The 25,013-nt window shown below is 39.2% G+C and overlaps 1 protein-coding gene across 1 annotated transcript in view; it reads left to right on the forward strand.

Moving 5' to 3' along the window:
- Nucleotides 1–5,481: 5,481 nt before the first annotated feature.
- ROBO1 (roundabout guidance receptor 1) overlaps nucleotides 5,482–25,013 on the forward strand; it is a 1,116,086-nt gene continuing 1,096,554 nt past the window's right edge. Inside the window, exon 1 of the mRNA XM_075073102.1 lies at nucleotides 5,482–5,673. The gene's annotated coding sequence lies outside the window, so the exon portion shown is untranslated. The remainder of the gene's footprint in view (nucleotides 5,674–25,013) is intronic.

The following is a 25,013-nucleotide window of genomic DNA, read 5'->3' on the forward strand; positions in this document are numbered from 1 at the left end:
GCTGTTAGAATTTGGTTGTTGTTCTCTCTGGGTTCTGAGAGTGACCAGATGTGCAACCAGGTTTCTCTCAAATCTCTCCGATAACAGGCTCTTATAGTTCAAATAGTGAGTACTAGGTAGTTAAAGGCGAGTTAGGCTTATGTTTGTTTTCTTTATTTGCAATTGTGCATTTGTGAAGGAGTAAATTTGTATTTTTGCTGAAAGGATTTACTTTGTACTTGTATATGCTGGGAGGGATTCCCAGTGTCTATAGCTGAAGACCCTGTACCTAATCCATTTTAATTTATAAAGATAATTTTTACTGTTTTTCTCTCTTTAATTAAAGTTCTTGTTTAAGAACCTGATTGTTTTTTTTTTTATCTGGTGTGAGACCCTAGGGGACTGGGTCTGATCACCAGGGAATTGGTGGGGAGAAAGGAGGGAGGGGAGAGAAAGACTAATTTCTCTGTGTTAGGATTACTGTCTCTCTCAGGGAGAGTCTGGAGGGGGAGAGAGAAGGAAAGGGGAAGGTGCATTTTCCTCTCTGTTTAAGATTCAAGGAGTTGAATCACAGTGACCTTCCAGGGTAACTCAGGGAGGGACGCCTGGGAGAGGCAATGGTGGGGGAAAGGGTTTACTTTCCTTGTGGTAAGATCCAGAGGGTCTGGGTCTTGGGGGGTCCCCGGGCAAGGTTTTTGGGGGACCAGAGTGTACCAGGCACTGGAATTCCTGGTTGGTGGCAGCGCTACAGGTCCTAAGCTGGTAATTAGCTTAGAGGAATTCATGCTAGTACCCCATCTTTTGGATGCTAACATTCAGAGTGGGGAATTGTACCATGACATCCTCAATATTAATCTTTATTCTATTGAATCTTTGTTTACCCATGTGTTACCGAAATGTCGGGTCCGCCTAGCTGAGAGTCAATGTCAGCCAGACAGGGATAAGGAAAGGTTGCTTTATTCTGCAGAAGAATGGAGAGTTCTGTACTTTGGTACAAAAAACTCTACTCCACACAAAACCCAAGAATCTTTTATACACACTCATACACAGGCTTTGGTCATGTTAGCATTTGATTGATGGTTAGCAAACCCTGCACTTCTGCAATCTGCTCAGCAAAAACCAGCTCTAGGCCAGCTTCAACTGCCTCAAGACTGATAAGGAAAGACAATTCAAAAGTTCAGGCTACTGTGTCCATGAGATGTCCAATTTCTCTTAATGGTTGCCAGCTATTATAAGGCTACTAGCTGTTAGGGGGGGCTGCTAATTGTCACACATTATTGGTAAACAATATAAGTTACATAAGCACTGTCCTTAACATAATTTGCTGATAATAAGTAATCACACTAATTATTAAAATACTGCCTCATAAAAATCTTCTTCTTTGAAAATAAAATAATATTCATTTGGATCATGCACAAAAGTTTACACTTTGGACATTTCAATACACGTCATATTTAGCATCTGACCTAAGTCCAATAAAGTCAATGGGAAACATTCTCCCATCTGTGAATCAGGTGCTTACAAGGTGTACATATATTAGGAGAGCCCTGCATTAGGTCACTGCTGACTATATTTCATTTCACACAAATTTGTATGTAACTCTTTACTTAGCTACCCAGAATTGCACGCTTTTGTGATTATGACAAGACAGAAAAATGAAATGCTGATAGATGACAATCATAGTTTGCTTTACAACTTCCACAGATGTTATATGTCACCAGGAACGACAATAAGGAGTTGTCATCATGTTCCAAGGACAAGATGGAAATGGGCGTCTGTCAGAACATACTGACTTGAAAACTACTCCAAGATGAAAAATTAAAAGATAATTTCCGTGAGTAAAATAATGAAACAAGGAGATTATTACACACCTAGAAAACATGAAACTATTGTCTTAGACATTTAAATGTAAGATATATATTTCAGCTCTGAACAATGAGAACTCTCATGATGATATATCATTTATACTATTCTTCATGATGGGTATAATATAGGTAAGTGGCAAAACTTACATTGCATACTTAATTTATTGTATATATTGTATATGCATCTGTATAAAGATGTGTGTCTATATATATATTATTACACATATTATTATACTTGGCATCTTTTGTTAATTTACTGCTTCACTTTTATTTAATAATTTATTTGTTCTGCCTGCATCAAGGAATTATCCATAGAGTGATAATTGATCAAGCAATTGCATTTTAACTGTGGTAATAGATTGGCTCTGTGATTATTCCTCTTTGCTTTGTTTCATTACAGAGCAATAATATTAGCTCAGACGTTTAACCATCCACCCAATTTATCTGTTAAACCACTCAGAGGCCTGGTCTACACTGGGGGCAGGGGGAGATCTATCTAAGTTACGCAGCTTCAGCTACGTGAATAACTTAGCTGAAGTTGACATACTTAGGGCTTGGCTACATTAGAAACTCCAAAGCGCTACCACTGGAGTGCTCCCACGGCAGCACTTTAAAGTGCAAGTGTGGTCGCGGCACCAGTGCTGGGAGAGAGCTCTCCCAGCGCTGTATGTACTCCACCTCCCCAACGGGATTAGCTTACAGCGCTGGGAGCCCCGCTTCCAGTGCTGGGGCACTGTTTACACTGGCGCTATACAGCACTGTAACTTGCTGAGCTCAGGGGGGTGTTTCTTCACACCCCTGAGCGAGAAAGTTGCAGCGCTGTAAAGCGCCAATGTAGCCAAGGTCTTAGATCTACTTACTGCAGTGTCTTCACTGTGGTAAGTCAACGGCTGACACTCCCTCTCGACTCTGCCTATGCTTCTCATTCCAGTGGAGTCCTGGAGTCAATGCGAGAGCGCCCAGTGGTCAATTTATCGCATCTAGAATAGATATGATAAATCGACCACTGCTGGATTGATCGCTGCCTGTTGATCCTGTGCATAATGTAGACGTGCCCTCAGAGATATCGTTCGTTAATTCTTACAGAATATAAAATGGAAATGACAATTTCTTGTTTTCACAAAGAAATTTCTTCACTGTTGTTAGTTACGCCACATTGAATTTGCACATACTATTTTTGTTAAATTCACAGATAATGTAGATTTATAAAAAATTTCATTGTTGAGTTAAATATAACAGGCTTGATTCTGCTCTCACTTAAACTGATAGGAGTATCTTTAGGAGTATCTTCACTAAAGTTATAGGAGTTACACTAGTGGATAACCAATGTAACTGAGAGCAAAATAGCACCCAGACTACTACATTTCTGCCTTCTTGTGTAACTCCATTGTTTAAGTATGGCTGTATGTAAATGTGGGTCGAATTTGCCCATAGTAACCACTTGTGTACAATGATTTTTAAAAATAATGGATTCAGTCTAAATTAGAAACAGACATATTTTTATTTCTTCTCCATAGACTGCTTTCTAATGGCTATGGTATATAACAGAATATATGACTTGCTACCCCCAATAGAATAATGCAGCTGTAAGGTAAGTCTTTTGGATGACATTAAATGTGTTGCTATAAAGAAGACTGTGATTAGAGAGGGATCAAAAAATAGTTTTGGAACTGCATATAACTAATTGTATTTTATTAGATGCAGTGTTAGCACAGGGAGACCTACAGTGACAGTGAAAATACTACCAGAATGGGTGCAATACCTATACATACTGTGATGAGAACTGCATTGATCTATTTCACTGTTAATCAGTAACTAGAGATAAAATAAAGTGAGCTATATGGTATTTGCACATTGAACATTAAAAATAAGTAAATAAATAAAGAAATTTACCAACACACAACTCAGAGTATAAACAGTTAAATTGTGGTTCCAACACACACGTAAGCTGTAAGTTAGGTTTGAAATTCAGCGATGAGACCTGGCTTTGAAGTAAAACTGCTGTTGTCAAGGGTTACTGATGCAAAAAGTACTGATCCCCCACTTCCAAATTAGATTCCAAAAATAATTCAAATTATGTGTTTCAAATACTGTTGATTCTCAAAGTACAAGCTGAATAAAGATAATTTTTTCAGTATTTTCCTTTGTTTTGTTTACAAGTCTGTTGAAATTATGGGCTGATTGCTGTTGACCTTATTCTATGCATCACTTTCCAGCAGCATTCAACTGTAAACTGTAGACATAATTTGTAATTAAACTCACATTTACAATGATTGTTCACAACTGAAGTACAAGGAACATATGTTGTTGCACGCTTTGTCATATCAATAAGTATCCTAAATAAGACCTTGTGAAGAGTATACTCTTGGCCACAGAGTTCCATCTCTTGTTCAATGGTGGGACAAGGAATAATTTACAAAGTATTTAAGCCCTTAAATATTCAGTCCCTTAAGACATTGATTAACAGGGTTTCTTTTAATCTTAAAGAAAGCATCTCTTTTTAAAAAAATCTTTTCTAGAGAACTTTTCTATAAAAATATAAACATACATTGTTGGAAAAAGCTGGTTACCATACACACACATAATTTTAAAACTCCTTGATTTGTAATTTGCATGACTAATAGGCCAATCTATATTGAAGCTGTTGGGAAGGTAGCATAGTAATTAATGACAAATGTTTAATTTAGCAGGACAACATTAAAATCCTTTAACTGTTAAAATTATGCTTTCATGTTTAGATTATGTTGGCCTATGTTACTATTTTATTAATACTTACACTCATTTTAGCTTTTACAAATCAAATACAGACAGTTCTATTTAGATGTGTTGATGGGTTTGATTTTCAGCTAGGATATATTACTTCAGTGTGTTCATTTCTTAGATCAAATAAGAGAAATAATGTGTATTTAATGAAAAATGAATTATCAATGTATTAGCCTTATAAAATAAGAGCAATTTAAAATTATTTATTAGTAATGTATATATACTAAATCTATTTTAATTAGCACTTTCAAAGTTAAATTATTTTCCTTTGGAGAATTTTTTTTTTCTTCTTGCACAGGGAAACAGATGTGCCTTTTAAAAGCATAAGAAGAGGAAGGTGTGTGTAAGAGAAATTCAACACATAATTGATTAATTCCAGTAAATAATTGTAACTATTAGAAAACATATGAATGATGTATAATCTAGTCAGGGAAGTGAAAGACTTTCCAACATAAAGCCTACTTGCTTCTCTGCAAATTTTCCTTTGAAATCCAGTAGATTTCCCATACCCATGCTGCACAGTGTCATTGAAAAAGCAGATATGAAAGGGGAGATTGCATGACATCCATTTAATGTGGCTTTTTCTTGCTTAACCATTGCAACACGTATTACAAAACCAGAGGTAACGAATCAATTAAACAAGATCCCCCCGCCTCCTCTTCCTTCCCCTTCCCCTCCAAATCATTCCTTCTCCAAAGCTGCTTGCATATTGCTGCTTTGTAGTTTCTCAGGGACAGAGCAGTAGGACCCAGGGGCCTTCCACAGCCACCAATAGAAGCTCATACTTGGGTCTATTTGTATGCAATGCCTTCTGCTCTACGCATTAATAGTGATACACATAACGGGTCTGAAAGAATTCTCTTCTGAAGACGGATTTGATTTTCCAGGGTCCTGATATTGGGAAGAAATCCGGTTTCATCCCCCTTTATATTTAAAAGTCTCTTGAGCAGCTTGTCTTCTTAAACTCAAAAAAAAAAAAAAAAAAAAAAAGGGTCTCTCTATGCAAGGAAAGTTGCAAGGACTGAATCATGGAACTGCTAGTTTTCTGAAAATCTTATCTCACAGGGTAAGTCCCCCAAATAACAAAGCAGCGGATGCTATTAAAGACCCGTCTAGAAATTCAAGAGGGATGCAATTGTTTTGTAGTTATGCTGCATTCATGAATAGGTTTAAAAGAAGTCAATAGTTTCTAAAATAAATGGGGAATGATCAAGGAGGGAAGCCCTAATGCAGAATTAGTACAATGAGCAATACAACAAGTTTATTTGCAGGTACCGTAGATTTGTTTGTTGTCTCTAAAGTTGTCAGGTTACTGTGGGATGAGATTCTGCGTTATTTTCTGTTTTTTAAATTATTATTAACAAAGAAGTTTTAAAGCTGTGCATTCTTCATCCCTTGGTGTGTTTGAGTGTGAGCGCAACGGTTAAAACATCTTTTTAGAGCGATTTCACGGTGCATTTGAGCTTTGCCTTTCGCCTTCATCTCGCTATTGCTGCAAAACGGAGAACCGATGCCTTGGTTGCTGATGAGTTACAGGCTCTCTGCATTTGGCGCGGTAACTTTGCAGAGGTCTGCGCCTGTTTAATGTGTAGGCGAGCTGAGTAAACAAACGGGATTAGCAAAGGAAGGCTGGCACTACTGCAATAGAGTTCTGCAACTCTGAGCAACATTCGGGGGATTCTCCTTGTACTTTCCCTATTTCGGACAGTTTGGTGTGTATACGTGAGCAAGCAATTTAATCTAGTAGGTTTCCACTAATTTGTTTCTTTCTCTTTTGGATGGGTCGTTCGAGAAGAAACACTGTGGTTATAAACTCTGCCTCCTTTCTCCCTTACAATCCTTGTGCAGTCCGCCGCTTTGTGATGGGCAGGAGGGAATTAATTTAACCCTTTGTAATCCCAGGGGTATAAAATGAGACAATCTCTCTGCCTCCCCAACTCCCCTTGTGTTGGCTGGGAGTAAAAGTAGCGTTCAGCTGGGAAGCACATTGTGAGGCGGGGAGCCTGGCAGCGTCTGAATTATTGATGAAGGGCTCTGAGCTGCTGGCGGGGCAAGCGTCTCCCTCTCTTAGGAGGCTGCGGGATCGTGGAGTGCTCCGCTTGGCTCTGCAGAGCGCGCCGCTGCCGCACACAATGGAGAGACAGCTCTGGGCTGGCGCGGGGAGGGGAGGGAGGCAGGGAGTGCTCCGGCTTCGCTGCAGCAGCTGCTCCCGCTGCTGCAGTGCCGCAAAACCTCCACGCCGCCTCTCCCCCGTTGGAGACCGTCCGTTCGCGGCTCTGCAAAGTTCCCCGTGTCAGGCGCTCACAAGGGAAAGCCGCTCGGCCGGGGCGCGTGAGCAGACCGAGAGATGCCGCCTAAGGAGGGAAGGGAACGGGGAGTGCAGAGGGTTTGTGCTCCCCCCGCCAACCTGCTGCTTGGCAGATACAAGTAACTACCATAAAACCCGCTGGGGCAGAGAGCAGCGCCAGCCCCCCGTGGAGTTCCCGCACTTCGCACACGTGCGTGTTCCCGGGCCAGGCGGGCACCGGGAACTGCGGGTAGCAGGTGCGTCGCGGGGAGCTCACGCCGCCTGTGCTAAAGTGGTTAGAAGTTTGTCCTGGTAGCGTCCCTGCTGCGTCTTCCTCTGGGAAGGCGACAGCGTGGGGGGAACGTCTGCGGACCGGACTGGGGCACTAGGTAACCTGGGGGCTGCTCTCCTCTAGCGAGGGCACGGTTACCTAGGGCAGGCCCCTTGCTTGTATGCCACCTAGGCAAAGAGGGACATCAGGGCACACTCCGCCCCACCCTCCCAGACGCCTTTGTGGCGTGTTAAGTTTAATGAGTGAAAGGCGCTCGGGAGCGTCTTGTTGCGCGAACAGGTGCATTGCACCATTTGACATAGCGTGTGAGGAGGCAAAGGTCCCACCCAAGGCTTCTCGGGATAAGGGTCGCGGGGCGCAGGCTGGTGCTGAGCTCCTTCCCAGCACTCTGACCGCAACAGGGGTTTTGCCACGGCTGGCGGGGATTTCAATGGCTGATACAGTTTTTCTGTAGTACTGTGCTTGAACGCCAGTTAAAGCTTAATAGTAATTATTATGACCTTATAATTGAATTTCCCTGATTTTAATTTGGCCTTGTTAGTACATGGAAGGGCGGCTTCCCAGGAACACCTGGGTGCTGTATGATGCCCCTGGCTACTCAATGAATAGCATTCCCCTTTAACTGACTGGAACCTTTAGTACAACAAGATAGTGGAGCATACTGGTGGAGGGTCTGCCCTTTGCACAAGACATAAAACACAGGTCAGGATCATTTGTTGTCCTTAGAGATCCTATGGTTAGGGTGTGTGTGTGTGTAAATAATCTTCATATTTTGGCCCAACTCAAATTTGAGTAATTAGTTTACTTTTAAGCTTCCCCTGGTAGGCTGGTTGGATATGATTGTTCAGTTCTTCTAAATTTGTTTACCATTTTGTATGTTATTAAACAGTTATGATTTTCACAACAAAGATATTTGAAGGCATTCCAGTTTAAGCCACATACTCCTGAAGTAAATGGAAATTTTCATGTTGATTTCAGTAGCTATAGAACTGAGGCCAGTATTATTTAGTGAGGAATACTTAATTGAAATGTGGCCCCATATTTAGATTTTGTGAAAAGAGGCTTTTACAAAACCTATGAGAAATTTTCCATGATTTAATACACATGGAAGAGTTGATTTAAGTATTTTTCTGCAGGGTTCGCTCCCAAACATTACAGCGCTTTGAACCCAAATGTGAAACTGACAATTAAAAAAAAAAAAAATTAAACTGATTGAATAGATTTTCAGTGCCTGAGTTGAAGAAATGCAAGAAGTAAACATAAATATAACTTCATTATTCTTGTATAAATTTATTTTAATAAATGTATGAGCAGCATAAGGAAATTAGATATTTTGCAGTATATTTTTTTTAAATTGACAGTGTTTTCTTTAAGCCCACTGAAGTCTTTCAGGGTTAGAGGTTAAATAGTTAACTAGTGGATTTAAAATCTAATTGTATTTATTTTTTATCAGTTACCTTTCATTTACAAATATCTTAACTTAATTTGTAAGTAGTACTGTAAAAAAAAAAAAAATCAACACAACCACTTGTTATGCTAAGCACTGAAGAGAGGGGTTTTTGTTTGTTAGTTAGTTTGCTTGTTTTTAAAGAGAAACAACTTTGTATTATATACTGCTCCCAGACCAGCTGTCAGGCTAAATCCAGGCCTCTGCAGCCAAAGTGCACTTTATCAGAAAAGGTTCCGTACAGTCAAAGCTCATCCGCTTTCACCTGAGAAGTATAAGATTTTGCTGGAACCAGTTTGTAAGTGAAAGACAATAAAGATTTTCTTGCTGTAAATAGAGGAATCAAGGCTGGCATACTAACAAATAGCTTGATTCTTTCCTGTGTTACATAAATTTTATCCTGAGGTAGCTCCATTGGAATCAGCCATAAAACTGGTAGAGAATTAGGCCCAGCATTTGGAAATGGAGCAGGAAGAGAATACTGCTGATACAGCACTGCAAACTGAAGCCTTTGAGTGAGTGAGTGAGTGAGGTTTCATCAGACAAAAGTCAACAAACAAGGTTAGGTTGCAATTCACAAGCTATTTGTGTGTGCCCAGATACCCTAGAAATAATTACAATAGTAGTATATCATTTAACATTTGAACAGAAATCTTCATTGATTTCAGGGGAACTGCTAACTAAAAATCAATGACACAAGACTCATAAGAGTCTTGATCACGCAACCAATCTGAAAGACCGCTTAGCTGCTGCTGTTTGACTTTCTAGTTGCAAACCAACTTTTTTATCCTTCTTTCTAATGGGGAATAATCACCAGTTGTAAGGTGGCTGAAACCTCCCCCATCTCCAGACATCCCACAGTGCAATCACTGAAATGAGTGCAGGCACCTGTGGTCTGTCTCATGCTGCTGTGGAAAGAGACAAGAGATTTAACCCTCTTTTTGTCAAATACTGGATAAAGTCTATATTCCCTACATGGTGTATAGAATGGACTGACTTGATGTCTCAGCAAAGGGGAGATTAATTGGATGCTTCCCTATATGGCATGCTTGGCCTTCCCCTGTTGAGTACTATTATTTATTAATTACTATGGTGTGTGCGCAACCTTTTATTTTTATTTGAGATACACTAAATAATGTGGGAATCTCTTTACATAAATTCTTCATAGACTCCTCCGTGGATGATTTAAGGTGTCCTGCGTGATCTGTGGTGAACGACAGGGTGACAGAAAGGTAGACCCTCACATATATATCCTTTGTTGAAAGGAAGAGGGATAAATTGTTAAAAAAAATAAAATAAACATTTTAGTTTCTAGAGCTGGATAAATCCCCTCCAGACACCCTGTTTTAGATCTGGCTCAGGATAAAAAAGAAATGTGTTCCGTCAATATCAGTCCCACCATATTTATTAAAATTGGAAAAACACACACATGGTTTTGCACAATTTATCAGGCTTGGTCTTCCCTGTTAGGAGAGGCTTAGAATATCAGAGTAGTTGCAGTTCAAGACTAGTAGAGTGATATTGGCATTGGTGCTCTTTGAAAAAGCTCATCATTGTGGCTCAGACTGGTGCCATGTGTTGCTCTTTTATGAGGGTTAAAATGTAATGGGCATGCCAATTCATCTGTCTTTTAGGGGAAAACAATGCAGAAAATGTTTGATTCATTCTGAAGTCCCCATTTTTGGTAAAAATGAGTGTGCACTAACTGGATTGCATTTATATCTGTCTGACTTTATTTTATGAGATCATATATTTGAATTCTAACAACGTTTACTAAACATTTCAAAAGTAAATAATTATAGGACGGTTACCTATATTCAGTAAAATAGTAGAAATAAAAGTATTTTATAAGGTTATATTCAAAATCTAGTCATCCATATCCTCCATTGCAGAGTAGTGACTGTGCCCCACCATCAGCAGCATCTGAACAAAGAATCAGTGTATCCAGATCAGGAATGCCCATTCCTCTTGCACAGTGTAAGGGGAATCCGATGGTGATATAAACTCAGTGTAGAAGATCCTATGCCATCTCCCATTTTCCTGTTGCCAGAGGAAAGCTGGGACAACCATACAAAGTAACAATTTCTAGCTGTGGTTTTGTTATTTTAGGGCTGTCAGCAGCTGTCCTAAATTAGAGCAGCCCCTTTGCAGGTTTAATTTGTAGCTGGAGACTGTCCCTGCGCTCAGTGGCATTAGGTTTGAGAAGGCACAAAGATGAGTTTTCTGTTTTGCACTGTCACACCTCAATCCTAAGTTGAGCTGCATACTTCCGGCGTAACAGATGGTTTCCCTGAATTGGTAGATAATAAATATTTCTTTATTATCCTCATCATTGAATGTGTGGCCCATACCTTATTTACTCCACACCATTCAAACCCTGCATGGATTACGGAATTATGAATTTCCTCATGGGCTTTACTATGACATCCATCTCCATAGTATCTGACTGTTTCACAAATGTTAATGCATTTATCTTTACAACAGCCTTATAAGGTGAGGTGATATCGTTATCTCCATCTCACAGAGGAGGAACAGGCATTAGGGCCCAGATCCACAAAAGGACTAGTATGCTGAAACCCATAATCCCAGTATTTTGTGTCACTGTGATCCACAAAACTCCTGCTCAGTCGCTGGCTAACCCAGTAGGTACCTTAGACTCAGTTGGAGACTAGTTTCCCCCCTCCCCCACCCACCCCCCTGTAAAAATCCCTAGGTGCCTAAATTTCTGCCCCTGATCACGTTTAACCCATGCACCTCCTGGGTGTGGGGTTCTATCCCCCTGTAGTGGCACCAAGACCACATAGAGATTAATGAGTCTGGTACAGTCTAAGCTCAGAACCATGTGGCTTTTAGCTCATGCAGTAGGAGGTCATGCACTAAGCCTTAGAGGTCCCAAGTTTGTCCTGCCCACTGATGACCAGGGTATGTGGGCATCACACATGCACACTACTGCCTCAGTCTAGGTGCCCAGGGACCTGTCTCCCAACAGGGTGATCTTCAAACCAGGGGACGATACACATTACCCTGCCTATCTTGCCTGTAGGGCCTGATCCAGTAGACATGCTCAGGGTATGTGTATGCAGTCAGGTGCCATTCATAATCTGGAGGAAGAAAATTTTTAGTTCGTTGGTTAGAGGACTCATCTAGAATGTGGGAGACTCTGGTTCAATTCCCATCTCTGCTTGATGGGGATAAAAGAGTTGAACAAGTATTCCCCTCTTAAGAGAGTGCCCTAATCACTAGGCTATGGGATATTCTGATGTGGGTCTTTCACAGTCCTGTTGAAGATGTTTCACTTTGGATGAATAACTAGTCATTAGAGCAATCATCCATGTCCCAGGTAGATGCACTAACCATCAGGCTTATAAAGTCATTCTCACTTTCTTTTCTGGCTCAATTACTACTTAACTATTTATACAAAGTGGAATCCATTTCTTAACTTTTGAATGTTTGACTTTGCAACTTTAATATTCTTTTTAATGATATTTAATTATTTTCATATTACTCACTAGCTTTTAGAAATTCAGATTGAATTACATCATGTGATACCATATTGACCACCATAGGTTTGGAATCTTGAGATCCACAGTACTGTCCCATGCCACTGAAGCTAATGGAGTAGTAGGTTGTTATCTGTTATACAGATCAGCCTCTAAAGGAAGATGAGAGACACACTTGGTCAGTGAAGCTCACAGTTATTTTTCCAGACAGCAGAAGAATGTTGAGTTTCAGGAATCGTGAGTTTAATATTAGCTTCTGGAAGAGATTGTGCTCTAGTGGTTACAAGCCCTTCTGTCCCTGTCTTCTAACAACCAAATTTTGGTGAATTTGGCACCTCTCTGACCTGCCAAATATCAAGTCATTGCTCCAAAGCATGGAGGTGAGACAGCTACTCAATGAAACAGTTATGTGAATCTTTGAATATTGGTAACATAAAATTTTCTCCATATTTTTTTCTTAGTAATGATAAAACATTTATGTTGAATCTTTCCAAAAAATTCAGGCCAAAGCAGACACCTGGCATAGAAAATTTCTGCTTGGATGATTAAATTTTGGCACAGTTAGTGAACATTAGTCTTATAATGGAAAATGCTGGGCAGTTTTAACTATAGGTCTTGCTGTCAGCTCCACCTACAATATGCTGAAATGATCACTAAACTGTGAGCTACTGTTTGATCCGTTGTTATGTGAGGATTCAATAATCCACCATAATCCTTCCTTAGTAAGTGGAGACAAATCAATGATGCTGAAACAATGGATGGGAAAAGGTATCCCATTCATATCACGTACAAGCCACAATAACATATTAAAGATGTAATAAAAATTTGGTCTCCAAAAAATATAAATTCTAGCAACACCTATCAATTAGACATTATGTATAATGCAATTTAATTGACTACATTAAATTTGTCAGGGGCAGGGGAAGTGGAAGAGGATGCTACTTCTCAAATGCAAATAGGCAGTCAATCAATTTGACTCCAGGATGTTCACCCTTGGTAAAATTATTAACAAGTGGGCAGAATGACAGATGTGCCACATCAATATACTTATTTAATGAAGGTCATGGGAAAAAATTATGGAGGCCACTTCAATGTATACAATAGAGTTCTCCCGGGCCATATCAAAATGTAACAAAATTGGTACTCCAGCCATATGTTCAAGGTGGACATTAAAGATATTAATATGGATTAGAGATGAGGAGAATTTCCTGAAGCTTTGCTACATATTTTACGGTGCCTTTGGGAAGTGATATGTATAAAAATTAATAGAGGCTTTTTTTGTTCAGGGCAGTATATAGAGGGGCACGCAACAAACCAATGATCAAAATTACTGATTCACAGGAGTCCTGGTTCCTATGAGCCTTACTGGTATCAAAATATCCTACATTAAAAAAATGGAAATCACCTGTAACTTCCAGAATAACTGGTACAATAGATTAAATGATACTTCAGATGTTGAAAGAGGATCCTATGTAAAAAGGAGAGAACTTTGCTCATTTAATTATGCTGAACATTCAATTATTAAATTACATTTCCACATCTGATTTTGTCGGCTGTGGGGATGCATGTCCTAGAACACACTATGCAACAGTATATTGAGTATAACATTTGAATCCTCCAACCTAGACCTATCACTGGCTAAAAAAGTTGTAAGGCTCTGAATTACTGAGGAAAAGCAATAAAAATATGAACAGAAACCTGCAGGTTCTCCCCTAAAATTTGTGACATGCCAAGTGGAATGTCATGTATTCCAAGGGATTTTAGAAAACAGCAAACCCAAAGAAAATAAATGGAACATTGCTTGCTATTTATTTTCAGTTCTAGAATAACTGGAGATAAATTAAACACAAAACATGCAATGACAATATTAGGTTTCAAAACACTGATGTCATTGTCATCAGACACCCACAGAACTAGAAAAACACTTCACACTATTCTCCGCTCAAACAATCCATATTTTCGCTGTTCCACCTGACCCCTTAATCCATAGTGAACATTTCCAGTCCTCTTCATCCATCAGTCTCTTGTTCTCCATCCATCCATTTATCGGCTGACCCTCAGTCCCATCAGTTTTGAGCCCCCAATCCATTTATTGCCCCCCACATCATCAGTCCTCTGCCGCAATTAATTCTTTCTCCTAGAATCCTCTCCAATTATTTATCTGCCCCAATCCATCCTCTGCCCTACCTTCCACCCCCAGTGGTGCTTCTGCCCTTTCAGCCTCATCAGTCCAGCATTGCTTCCATGAGTCCATCCTCTACTTCTGGTCCAGTATTCTCTCTGTCTACACCTCAGGCTCACCACTCAAATGATTCTTCTCCCTTCCCCTACTAGTTCCCAATCAAATTTGTTCCCCAGACCATCCCTTTACTCTGTCTCCCCAACCAAATCTGATTTTCAATCCATCCTCTCCAAACCCCCTACTATGCTCATCCTCTCTCCCCATAGTCAATTCATCCTCTGCCCCCAGCAAACTAATCCACCCATGAGACAATCCTCTTTCTGCAGCAACCTCCTCCTAGCAAAATGACTTTTTCTGTACTTCCCCTCTCCAGCAGATGGATTTCCTCCTTTCATCCCAAACAGTTTGGGCATCCTCTTCCACCTCTCTGCCCAGGCACTCAATTTATCTTTATTCTCCAGTATCCCAATGCTTTCTCTCATTGGATGGGGGCAGCAGGGTATTTCCCATCCCAGCACTCAGTGGCTATGTGAAGAGGTGAGACATTCTGTTGTTGGGCCCTCCCTTTCTTAGTCAGCCAGAATATGTAAGATGCGAGTTCTGCACCCCTTCAGCCTCCTTTCAATAATTATTGCTGATCAGGGCAGCAGCTTAGATGGCCACTGAGGTGCTGGTGACCATTTGTAACTGCCGAGGTATAGAGTACTCCTCACACAGCGGGATCTTCAGGGAGAGAAAGAAAGTGGAGGGAAGTAGTGAGAATGGGATGCAAAGCTGGCATTCTCTACCTCCTTTCCATAGCAGCAAGTCTATTCCAACCTTTAAGTTAGCGTCTAAAAGGTCTGGTGACCTAGGTTTCTGCTCCCTACAACAATTTCCTAATGTCTCTTTAGTTCATCATGCTCTCTGAGGTGCAAAACCTAAAAGCGAGAATTTTTATTTCAGTATGTGATAAAATTAAAATACTCTGGTATGCTTATATGACTGTGTGATATCTGGATGTACAATAGCATACTCAAGTGTTCAGAGACCTTTTTGCTTCCTCTTTAATTTAAAAAAGAAACCATTGGAATGCAAAAATGTCATTAATGCAATTTACTGGCTGAGACCATACATGCACGAAGTTATTAATATTTATTATTGGTATTCCCAGAGTGCCTAGTGGTCCCAGTGTGTCAGACCCTGTACAAATGTATCATAAGAGACAGTCTTTATGCTGAAGAATTTACAGTCTAAAGAGACCAGACAAATTAGGTCTGGGAGGAGAAACAGAGATACTGAGAGGTGAAGAGACTTGTCCAAGGCCACGCAGCAGGCCAACATTGGATTAGAACCCAACTCTCCTGACTGCCAGTACAGTGTGATACCCACTGTGTCGCCTTTTCAAAATAAGAAAATTCAGATTACAATAGCTATAGCATTTGTAACTCATCGATGTTCCATGTATAGTAAGACATTAAAATATGGTTCTATTTTGAATGTTGGTTTGGTGAAAATGGCATTGTAGGCTCACTCTGATTCCATATAGAAAGGTTTTAGCCAGTCCTGCACATACAACCTAGCATCTGAAAGTCAAGCTGTGTCCTTTTCTTTTCATTTATCATCACCAGTAAAACTGACCCAGATGAGATTGACTGACTGTAAGTGTACATATCAAATGCACCCCAGTTGAGTCAGGAGTATCGGTAATGATGAATGAGAATGAAAGCACACAACCAACTATGAACACATGTTGAGTTGTCACAACGGCCTGTTGGAGAGAGAGAGGTTGGTTGTTTTTGATACATTGAGCAAACTTTCTGTGAAGTCAAAAAGAAGTAAATAGGAAACCACATGATATTAAATTTGCAAACCCAGTTTTTATAGTTACACTATATCTTACAGTTAGTACCATAAAGAGTGATACAGAAAAAAAATAACCTTGTGTGCAAAGGGCTGGGTTATGGTCGCCAAGGAAACCTTAATTTAAATTGCTGATTTTGAGTATAAAAATTTTAACCATAATGTTAAAACAGCATAAAGCCAAATAATGGTATCTTAAATACTCTTAGCAGTCCTAGTGCAATTAAAGGAAGCTGTAAGCATGTTCTTGAGGGTATCTTTTGGCCAGTTGTTTGTGTAATTTTAAAAAGGTAGCTTTTGAATATAACACAGCAAAACAAAAGAAAACAAAGCCCCTATACTAGACTGTGTGCGCATACTGCAAACAAAGTTGAAAGAAAGAAAGCTGAAATGTACTACTGCTTGCAGTTCATGCAGTGAAGGAATCAGTCAGTGAACTCCTGCAGGGAATAAAGCAAAAATTTGCATTATAATTGTTTCCTGCAGTTTCTGTTCAGATTAGAGTGTGCAGAATCTGGAAGAAAACAATGCACTTTTTTCAGCTGTAGTAATCTATGCACAGATTATGAACAGATAGGAACCTTTCCTCTGAAACTAATAAAAGAAGAGAAGGAGAAAATGGAAAAAAAAAACCCTCAAGGTATATCTTATCTTACACAAAGGTTTTAGACTGCAAGATATTCTCATATTTGTTCATTATATTGTTTTGAGTGGTGCAGTGTTCACTGTATCTATTATATATTCGTGTGCCTTAATATAGAAGGTAGTTATAGAAATGATAGCATCAATTAGTAAAGATTTTTGCAAAAATCTTTCCGAAAACTATGTCAAACTGGAGGAACAGAAGAATAATGACACATTCCCCATTTTTGTTTTTCAGTTGAGAAACTATCACTTTATTTTTCTTAATCATCTAATCACCAGTACCTTCATGATGACATCCAAAGAGGGACAGAGTGAGACTCCTGATGCAAATGTTTGACTCTCCTTTTATGTACTATCTAAACCAATCTGTATTTTTCCTCTTCTGATACTGGAACATGGAGGAGAAACTTCTGGTCCTAGCTCTTTAGTAGCAGCTCTTTTGGCTACGTCCAGCTAATAGACTTCACTAGAATGATGGCAGTATCTGCCCTTAAAGAAATCCAAAAATAGTATTTTCTGTAAATGTACATTTAATGCACCCAAACAACCTTATCACTATCATTTTGTGACACTTTGGGGGGGGGGGGGAGTTTTTTTTCAGATATATCAGAGGGGTTGCTGTGTTAGTTTATATCCACAAAAACAATGAGGAGTCCAGTGGCACTTTAAAGACTAACAAATTTATTTGGGCATAAGCTTTCGTGGGTAAAAAAAACACTTCTTCTGGAACATGAAGAGACGGGAATTACCTTACAAGTGGAGAACCAGTGATGATAAGGCCAATTTAGTCGGGGTGGATAGGTCCACTCCCAGTAATCAATGAGGAGGTGTCAATACCAAGAGAGGAAAAATGGCTTTGGTAGTGAGCCAGCCACTCCCAGTCCCTGTTCAAGCCCAAATTAATGGTGTTAAGTTTGCAAATGAATTGTAGCTCCGCAGATTCTCTTTGATGTCTGTTTTTGAAGTTTTTTTGTTGCAGGATGGCTACTTTTGAATCTGTTATTGAATGTCCAGGGGGATTGAAGTGTTCTCCGACTGGCAAAAGTAGGCTTCCAGATCACTGCAGAACTGTATCATGTGTAGGGATGGTGGGGCAGAAGAGAGGCCCCGAGATAGGACAGACACTTCTGCTGGGCTAAGTGTTTGGTTGGATAGATTAACAATATTGTTGGGTGAGTTAAGGGTATGATTGTTGTAGCCCCCTGTGGCATGTAGGAGTTTAGATAGTTTACTTCTCTACAGAGGAAAAAGGACAGTAAAGTGTGCATTGTAAGTGGCTTTTCTTGTTTTTGTAAAGTCCAGCCATGTGGAATGTTGGTTTTCTATGAAAGTCTCCAGTTCTGAGAGCTCATTCTTGATCTTCTCCTGTTTGCTGTACAGGATGCTGATCAGGTGGTTCCTCAGTGGCACAGTCTCTCACCATAGTCAATGTAGTATGTCAATTGCAATGGATTTTTTACCTTCAGTCCATTTGGTATGATGGCCATCTGTTTGCACTTGGATAGGAAGATGATGTCTGTTTATATCTGTGTGAGTTTTTTCATGAAGTTGATAATTTCCACTTCACACAGCTAAATTCAGTGGCTTGCATGGTGTCAAGTATCAGAGGGGTAGCTGTGTTAGTCTATATCCACATAAACAATGAGGAGTCCAATGGCACCTTAAAGACTAATAGATTTATTTGGTCGTAAGCCCAGACATTCAATAATGGATTTAAAAGTAGCCATCCTGCAACAAAAAAACTTCAAAAACAGACGTCAAAGAGAAACTGCAGAGCTGCAATTCATTTGCAAACTTAACACCATTAATTTGGGCTTGAACAGGGACTGGGAGTGGCGGGCTCACTACCAAAGCCATTTTTTCCTCTCTCGGTATTGACACCTCCTCATTGATTATTGGGAGTGGATCATATCCATCCTGACTGAATTGGCTTTATCATCACTGGTTCTCCACTTGTAAGATAACTCCCTTCTCTTCACGTGCTAGTGTATCTATGCTTGTATTTGTAATTTTCACTCCATGCATTTGAAGAAATGTTTTTTTACCCACAAGCTTATGCCCAAATAAATCTGTTAGTCTTTAAGGTGCCACTGGACTTCTCATTATTTTTTCAGAGGAATACACATGTCAAACAGTATAATGCATTAATAATAATAATTGACAACACTACAGGGCAGAGTTAAGGTTGTTTGGTGCATAAATTGTGCATACCCCCCCTTTACCATGTTTGAACTTCTTTTAAGTTCAGTCTTAACTTTGATTTTCCTAGGTTTCTGTTGCCTGTTCTTGGGTAAGTACAATATTATTTTAAGTTACTGACATGTAGTCTCCCACGTTAACAGGATTTTTTGTCTGAGATATAAGCAGAGGGCCTGATCCAGCATCCATTCAAGTCAAAGGCAATACTCCTAAAGTCTTCAAAGGAAGCAGGAACAGCCTCAGCATTAGTTATTCCATCAGTAATTCTGTAACTTTTAATTTTTTCTTAATTTAAGCTACTGTGCATTTTTTCTTTGTAGAAGGACTTCCTGTATTACCACTAAAATCTATACTAAGCCATATTTATCACTTATAGTGTTTTTATAAATATATTTTTTTATGGAAAAGTCTAGGTTAGCTGCAAATGCTTAGTGTGTCCTACATTTTTCTAAGATGGAAAAAAATACTCTCTACAACATAGCTTTACTTGGATTATTTTAGTGACTGACATAATCAGTATATATTTGTTTCCTTTCATACATAGCTGTGAATACTATCAAAAACATTCTTCTGTACCTACTTGTTTGTTCTACTGCAATAAAATTATTATATTTTATGTATCTCCTAACAATAAGCAGCATTTTACAAGGTCATACTAAAGATAAAACCTGTCCTGATCTTACCAATGCTAGACAAGAGCAGAATAGACAATATTATAGAGTTGTGATGGAGAAATGCATCAATTTCAGTGTTGTACTTTATATAGGGCTAGATTGTGAGTTTACAATACACCCTGAGTACATCGTTGCACTGTTCCAGAGCATCCCCAGAGGGTTGCTCTAGAGGAGTAAACTGTACTGGCTCTAAAACTGGCACAGCTTGTTTGCCAAGTTCACTGACTCTGGTGGAGTAGGGGTGGAGACAAGGCTCTGTCCACTGCCTTTAGAGCAATGTTTCCCAAACTTGGGATGCTGCTTGTGTAGCTGTGGTGGGCCGGACTGGTTTGGTTACCTGCCGTGTCCGCAGGTCTGGCTGATCGTGGCTATCAGTGGCTGCGATTCGCTGCTTCAGGCCAATGGGAGCTGCTGGAAGCGGCATGGGCTGAGGAACATACTGGTCACTGCTTCCAGCAACTCCCTTTGGCCTGGGGCAGCGAATCGTGGCCACTGGGAGCCGTGATCGGCCGGATCTGTGGATGAGGCAGGTAACCAAACAGACCCAGTCCGCCACGGGTTTTCCCTACACAAGCGGTGTCCTAAGTTTGGGAAACACTGCTTTAGAGCCTGTTTCTCTTCCCATGTTGTTGTCTTTGATACAAATACCTGGCTTTCCGTACTCTGTGCTAGCCAGGCCACAATTTGGCCTATACTAAGTTTGCTGAAAAAGACAAATTACTGAGTGATTTGTATCTTTTTTTTTTTTTTTCAAATTGTATATAATCTCCTTATATTTATTTATAAAAGTGATTATTTTACAGGTATATTATGGAAACTCTGATAGTGACTCCATGGTTAATGGAGCATCAGAATTTTCCTTTTAATGGGAACTTTCCAGGCTTCTAGTTCTATCTGTCTTGAATATTTTTGAGGAGAAAAAGGTATTTGAAACTACAAATCTTAATATGTTTGAACTGGTTAAAAGTTATATAGTTATTAAATTACAGTGTTCCCAAAATCACTAATTTCAGATAATCTGACAGGGACTTAGCCCTCTTTTAGAACCCGTTTGGCATGCAGATGTCTCAGTATGTACCTACAGCAAGAATTCAAATTATTTAATACACTTTGTCCCTTTTCATAGCAAATCAATCACAGTCAGAAAGACCACATCAATGAGTAGAACTAATTCACTATGGGAATGGACAGTTTATGGGAACTGACTGTGAGTGTATGTGTAAGAATGTGACATAAGTGAAAGCATGGTTATGTGTGCATTTATTATCCCTTAGCAACTCCCAGGATTTTCACCAAGTGCTTTTTTTTTTTTTTTTTAATGTGAGAAAGATATATGTGAAGGACCATCTCCTACTTAGATCATGTCACTGAGTGGCATAAACATGGAAACTTTGTATTTTGTAACACAGAAAAGATCCTTCTTTCACAATCATTACCATTGACAGTCGACTGTTTTTATTAAAACAGTTTGGGAGACCAAAGCTGACCTCTTTGCTATCCATGTTCCATAGTTTCTGTAGATTAATGTTATGTGATGTAGTTTAGCAATAAAATCTTTAACAGATTATGACTTCAGAAGGTGTCCTCAACTAGTTGCACATGTTAAGTCACAATTTTGTACAAGGTAGCGTGGTAAGTAGTAGTAGTGTGGTAAGTAGATTTAACAACCTTGGAGGCACAACCTGCACCTCAATACCTTCATGAAATTTATGGAGAGACATTAATATCTTTAAAGTCTATTATTAATTATTGGTTTTGCAAATTGGTCAGTAAAAGTAGTAGAAATACAGTAAGAAAGTAAAGATACTGCATAAAGTGAAATGCATTTTTTAAAATATATTTTAACTACTGTTTTTGCTCTTGTTTGTTTTATATTGGTATGTGATTAGGTATAATTCCTGTAAAGTGTGTATTGCATCCTCCTCTAGCAGGTGGTTCATACACAGGAAAACAGCGTACTACTGTTGTCAGCTAATGAAATTATTCTTTTAGCTCAAGTAGTAGGGGTCTGCTGGTAACTAGGATAAAAACCCTGCTGATGTCCTGTAGCTCGGATTGTTAAAATATTCTTTACAATATACATTTAAATATACAATAATTTAATGTCATAAAAACAATGCAGCATAAGAAATGTGAAATTTACCTACAGTGTTGTCTGTGCTCTTAAATTGTTGCTGAGAGGTGGCAAGAATCTGCCTACTTTTGTGCAGATAATAATGTGTACAGATTAATGAGGTTCCCCTTTTCTTTTTCTTTTATTTATTTTTTTTTAAAGCCCTGATCTTGCAATTGGCTCTATGTGGGCAGGCCCCTGCCTTCTTGTGGACCCATGTTGACTTAAATGGAACTCTGAATGAGTATAGGGATTCATCTAAATGGTCCTTAGTGCAGGATCAGGGCCTTGAATTGTAAGCTCCTTCAGGTCAAACGACTTTTTCTTCTTATGTCTATATGGCACCTAGCACATTTGGAGCACTACCATATTTATTATAGATCATTAATAATATGTTAATATATAATGTAAATTGATTGAAAAATAACAAACTACCATAGTCTGATTTGCCACTGCACTGTTTATTATATGTATCTCAAAAGAAAACAATTGCAATTCTAAAACTTATGCCTTATTTCTCTGAGTGTAAATGCACCTACAGACCTTTTATTATATTCTAACTGGAGGGCTGGTGAATAATCTCAGCATGGTTTAACAGCAAATGTTGGAGGATAATTGGATCTGCAGGCTAAGATAGTATGAATGTTGAAAGTATCATGGGGAAGATTGATAGGTAGCTATTATACATTGTGTTTGAAATCTGCTTTTTGTTTTTGTTTTCCTGTAGTAGGCATTTAACTTTTAAGGTAACTTTAAAATTTTGACTTAAATTAAATATTGATGTTAGTGCTTTCTAAATTGTCTTTATGAGAATATGGGTCAGTAAGTGGAAAGTGTTGAGAAATTAATTTGGGATAGATGATTAACACCTTAAATGATATATCCATTTTTAAAAGAGGTTCTTTGAACATAAAATTAAGTCAGAATATGTTCTTTACAAATATAAATTATACAAAGCAGTAAATTAGCTTAGTGTTTTATCACTATTTTCTGTTAAAGTGCAATTTTTATAAACTTGTTGTGTATTAAAGCCTTCCAAAACCCAAGACAATCTCAAAACAAACAAACAAAAATAATGATGGACCCAATCCTGTATCATTTAATTAAGCAATGCTGCCATTATCTTCAGTGAGAACTTTGCCTGATCAAGAACTATTCCATCTCCAGTCACTCACTGTTATCCATTCTTTCATTTCTTGTCCTCTCTTGATAAGAAGTCTTTTTTTTTTTTTCCTGTGTCTGACTTCATTCCTTTGTTATTTATCATAAACACTTCAGACTGGGACCTGTTTTCTTGCTTCCTTGAAAAGTGTCCAATAAAGCTCCAGCAAGTCACTGTCTAAGGGCATGTCTACACTACAGACTTAAACTGACCTATTTTAGGTCCTCACCAGGAGTGCTAATATCATCTGAAGAAGGACAGTGTGGTGGACTGAGAGCCAGAGCTCTTGATGTATTTCCCCATTGGAAGCCCTGCGTCCCTTGAGCTCTTGGCTGTCCCTTCGCAGCCAGGAATGGGGGGCAGCACCCAAGTGTCTTCTCTCCCCACTGGGACTGGGGCGGGGGACCCACCCAGGCTTCTGTGCTCCCTGAGCCTGAGAGGGGAGCCAGGTAGGTGCAGCCTGGCTAGAAGCAGGGAGCCCGGTTTTAGCTGCCCAGCTTTCTTGTCAATTTCAGAGCTCCAGAATGGGGCCCTGAAATTGACAAGACAGCCAACAGGCAGTGTAAATAATGCAGTGTCTATGCAAACACTGCGTCACCCTAACTGTATCGACATAAACCCTATGCCTCTCATGTAGGTGGAGTTAGTGTCGGTGTAGTAGGGAACTTACATCAGTGGGACAAGACTGTAGTGTGTACGTTGACATCATTAGGTTGGCGTAAGTTGCCTTACGTCGACCTAACTGTGTAGTATAGACTAGGCTTAAATAACTCTTTCCCTATAAGGGTGGGAAACACCTTATACTAATAATGAAAAGTACACTCAGAAGGTTCCATTGATGGAGTCTTATCTAATATATTTTATGTATGAGGAAGTGATGCATAACCTTAATGTGGAAGAAGAAAAGTGATTTTTAATCTAAAATAATAGGACTAGGGAATGATCTAGGCTTTGTTGGTAACGAGCTGGGATTGTCTGGAATTCTGAGTCCCAATTGCTGCGCTCCTGGTGCAGTGCAGCTGTGTGCTGCCTCTTACTCAGGACAGATTGCAAGGTGCAATGTATCTTAAGAGGTAATGAAATATTTTAAGTCAGTGGGACTGCTCAGTTGAACAAAGTGGGCAGGCTTTTGCTTTTACTACTGCAAGACAAGTGAGATGGAATATACTTAGCTATTGCTACCCATTATTAGCAGCTTAAACCGGTATGTGAAATTTAGGGGAATTCCAAAATGAAAGTGTTTCTGAAACTAAGTCAAAATATTTCATTCTGGAAATAGTGAGTCAAATTGTTTTGACATTTCCCAATTCTTTTTTCTTTGACTGAAACTGTTTGCCAAAATCTACCTGAATTGACAAATAGTTTTGATTGCCTAGAATCTGCATATTTTCAACAAAACAAAATATTTACATGAAAAATTTCACCCAGTTCTACTGAAGACAATAAAGGTAGGCAGGACCTTTCAAGACATTTATCCAGGAGTTAATCAACCTGGAGTTGTTTAACCAGTAATGTCATATGGAACCATTGTGAATCCTTGAAAACCATTTTTTATCTGGTTGGTTGGTATCATGAATAATAAAGGGAAAACTAGGATATCGGACATGATGATTAGAGAGTGGGGTTAATGCATTTTCATTTTGTTGGTGCAAGATTATAAGTCTATTGATTTGTGAATTGCTGAGTTGGAAAGATCCTCTTGAAAAATCTAGCCCATCCCCTGCAACACTCAGGAGAATATTCATACATTTGAGGATTTCCCAGTTAGTTCTACAAATAATTTTTGTGTTGAATACCTCAGAATCCTTTAGAACGTTACTCCATTGTCTGAGACTCAGATGGCAGCAAAAATCATGTTTAATGAGACTGAGCTTCACTTTCAGCACACATGTAATGTGTCTATTTATGTGCTTAAAGTTACACTTGTGCCTAAATGTTTGCAAGATTGAGGACTAGGAGACTTTACTAGTTCACTATTACAGTTAATAGTATTTATCCTAACGTTTCCCTTTCTTAACTAAAACTCATTGCTACTTTTTATAGGAGTGCGTTCTTGTTAAAAT

Source organism: Chelonoidis abingdonii, chromosome 1 (genome assembly GCF_003597395.2).
Source record: "Chelonoidis abingdonii isolate Lonesome George chromosome 1, CheloAbing_2.0, whole genome shotgun sequence".
Lineage (NCBI taxonomy): Eukaryota > Metazoa > Chordata > Testudines > Testudinidae > Chelonoidis > Chelonoidis abingdonii.